Below are 3,944 nucleotides of genomic sequence, written 5' to 3'. Positions count from 1 at the left end.
GTGTCCTCGGGAGCGCTTTTCTCTATATAACAACTTTGCTACAAAAAGGATTGGGCCACCTTGCTGCATGATACGTCTCCAATGTATCTATAATTTTTGATAGTTCCATGCTATTATATTGCCTCTTTTGGATGTTTATGGGCTTTATTTTACACATTTATATCATTTTTGGGACTAACCTACTAACCGAAGGCCCGACCCATATTGCTGTTTTTTTGCCTATTTTAGTATTTCAAAGAAAAGGAATATCAAACGGAGTCCAAACGGAAGGAAACCTTCGGGAGCGTTATTTTTGTAACAAATCTGATCCGGAGAGCATGGAGTGCAAGTCAAGAAGCCTCTGAGGGCCCCACGAGATAGGAGGGCACCCCCCCTGTAGGGCGCGCCCCCTGTCTCGTGGGCCTCTCAGGCGGCCGCCGACATACTTCTTCCTCCTATATATACCTACGTACACCGAAAACATCCAGGAGCACCACGAAACACAGTTTTCACTGCTGTAACCTTCTGTATCCGCGGGATCCCATCTTGGAGCCCTTGCTGGCACTCTGCCAGAGGGGGAAGCAACCACGGAGGGCCTCTACATCAACATCCTTGCCCCTCCAATGAGTTGTGAGTAGTTTACCACAGACCTAGGGGGTCCATAGTTATTAGCTAGATGGCTTCTTCTCTCTTTTTGGATCTCAATACAATGTTCTCCCCCTCTCTTGTGGAGATCTATTCGATGTAATATCTTTTTGCAGTGTGTTTGTCGAGATCCGATGAATTGTGGGTTTATGATCAAGTTTATCTATGAATAATATTTGAATCTTCTCTGAATTCTTTTATGTATGATTGAGTTATATTTGCAAGTCTCTTTGAATTATCAGTTTGGTTTGGCCTACTAGATTGGTCTTTCTTGCCATGGGAGAAGTGCTTAGCTTTGGGTTCAATCTTGTGGTGTTCTTACCCAGTAACAGAAAGGGTTGCAAGACATGTATTGTATTGTTGCCATCGAGGATAACTAGATTGTGTTTATATCATATTGCATGTGTTTATCCCTCTACATCATGTCATCTTGCTTAATGCCTTACTCTGTTCTTATGAACTTAATACTCTAGATGCAGGCAGGAGTCGGTCGATGTGTGGAGTAATAGTAGTAGATGCAGGCAGGAGTCGGTATACTTGTTATGGACGTGATGCCTATATACATGATCATGCCTAGATAATCTCATAACTATGCGCTTTTCTATCAATTGCTCGACAGTAATTTGTTCACCCACCGTAATACTTATGCTATCTTGAGAGAAGCCTCTAGTGAAACCTATGGCCCCCGGGTCTATCTCTTATCATATTTGCTTTCCATCTAGCTTTATTTGCATCTTTAATTTTTGCATCTATATCCTAAAATACCAAAAATATATTTATCTTATCATATTATCTTTATTAGATCTCACTTCCGCAAGTGGCCGTGAAGGGATTGACAACCCCTTTATTGCGTTGGTTGCGAGTTCTCAGTTTGTTTGTGTAGGTGCGTGGGACTTTTGAGGAGCCTCCTACCGGATTGATACCTTGGTTCTCAAAACTGAGGCAAATACTTACGCTACACTTTGCTGCATCACCCTCTCCTCTTCGAGGAAAAACCAACGCAAGCTCAAGACGTAGCAAGAAGGATTTGTGGCGCCGTTGCCGGGGAGGTCCTCGCTCAAGTCAAGACATACCAAGTACCCATCACAAATCCATCTCCCTCGCATTTACATTATTTTCCATTTGCCTCTCGTTTCCTCTCCCCCACTTCACCCTTGCTGTTTTATTTGCCCTTCTTCTGTTCGTCTTTTTGCTTTGATGTCTTACTTGGCTCGTTTGCTCGTTTGGTTGGATTAGATGCTTATTTATTGCTAAACAGAGAAGCTAAGATCTATGGATCCTCATCCGCTTGCTAATCTTTTTAAGAGATCCAATTATGATGAATCAATTGCTAGTGAGTTTTGTGCACTAAATTATCTTTATGAAGCTCTTCTCAAAATTTGTGAATCTGGAAATTATGATGAAGAAATTTATGAAGAGATTCACGATAACTCCTTGAATAAAAAGCATGATTGCAATGATTTTCCTATAAATTCTCTTAATGTCAATTGTGCTAATAATATGAAAAACCCTAAGCTTGGGGATGCTAGTTTTGCTATGTCTACTACTTATTTCAATGATCATGATTGGGGTGATTCTTCTTATAACCTTGAAAATTTATTTAAGCCCCATGATGAACATGAGATTGATAATAATGTTTGCAATAATATTGAAAGTGGGTTTGGAAGAGTGTCAACTTTAGACCCACATATTTGGAGTATGTTCAATCTTATGATATTTTTGATAAAAGTGGGTTCGGAAAGGACATGACTTTAGCTAATGTTAATCCCACTATCTTGGAAGAGTGTCAACTTTGCATGCATGTGGATCATGTTGAGAATATGTTTTGTGATATCTATTTTGTTGAATTTGCCTATGATCCTACATGTAATTATTATGAGAGAGGAAAATATGGTTATAGAAATTTTTATCTTATTAAATTACCTCTCGTCATGTTGAGATTGCTATCGTCTCTTTCTTCTTCCTTGCATATGCTAGTTTTGGCTTGCCTTGCAAATTTGTTTTCTTATAATATGCCTATGCATAGGAAGTATGTTAGACTTAGATGTGTTTGTCACGTGTTTCATGATGCTCTCTTTGTGCTTCAATTCTTGTCTTTCATGTGAGCATCATGAAAATTATCAATGCCTAGCTAGGGGCGTTAAACGGTAGCGCTTGTTGGGAGACAACACAATACTTTTCCATGCTGTTATTCAATAAATATTGTATCTACCTTCTGGTTAGATGTGTTTTTATCTTTTAATTAGTGTTTGTGCCAAGTAGAACCTATAGGATAACCTACGATGATAGTTGATTTGATTCTGCTGAAAAACAGAAACTTTGCGCGCACGAATATAATTGTTTTAAATCACAGGAACGTGATTTTGCATTGATTATTTTTGCTGCTGTTCAATAGATAAAGTTTTCAGGACTTCCTATTTTGGTAGGATTTTTAGATTTCCAGAAGTTTGCGTTAGTTATAGATTGGTACAGACTGTTCTGTTTTTGACAGATTCTGCTTTTCGTGTGTTGTTTGCTTACTTCAATGCATCTATGGCTATTAAATCAGTCTATGAACCATAAAGAAGTTGGAATACAGTAGGTTTAACACCAAATTAAATAAAGAATGAGTTCATGGCAGTACCTTATGTGGTGGTTTTGTTTTCTTTCACTAATGGAGCTTATAAGATTTCCTGTTGAGTTTTGTGTTGTGAAGTTTTCAAGTTTTGGGTAAAGCTTTTATGAACTATGGAATAAGGAGTGGCAAGAGCCTAAGCTTGGGGATGCCCATGGCACCCCAAGATATTCAATAATAGCCAAAAGCCTAAGCTTGGGGATGCCCCGGGAAGGCATCCCCTCTTTCGTCTTTGTTCATTGGTAACTTTACTTGGAGCTATATTTTTATTCGCCACATGATATGTGTTTTGCTTGGAGCGTCGTGTATTATATTAGTCTTTGCTTTTTAGTTTACCACAATCATCCTTGTTGTACACACCTTTTTGGAGAAGCCTATTTGATTAGAATTTGCTAGAATACTCTATGTGCTTCACTTATATCTTTTGAGCTTGATAGTTTTTGCTCTAGTGCTTCACTTATATCTTTTAGAGCACGGTGGTGTCTTAATTTTGAAGAAATTGCTAGTCTCTCATGCTTCACTTATATTATTTTGAGAGTCTTTTAGAACAGCATGGTATTTTCTATGATCATGAAGTTGGTCCTAGAATGATGAGCATCCAAGTTGGGTGTAATAAAAACTATCATAGAAAGTGAATTGGATGCTATGATCAATTTGATGCTTGATAATTGTTTTGAGATATGGAGGTAGTGATATTAAAGTCATG

The sequence above is a fragment of the Triticum aestivum genome, chromosome 6B (genome assembly GCF_018294505.1).
Source record: "Triticum aestivum cultivar Chinese Spring chromosome 6B, IWGSC CS RefSeq v2.1, whole genome shotgun sequence".
Taxonomy (NCBI): Eukaryota; Viridiplantae; Streptophyta; class Magnoliopsida; order Poales; family Poaceae; genus Triticum; species Triticum aestivum.
This window is presented reverse-complemented; position numbering follows the sequence as displayed.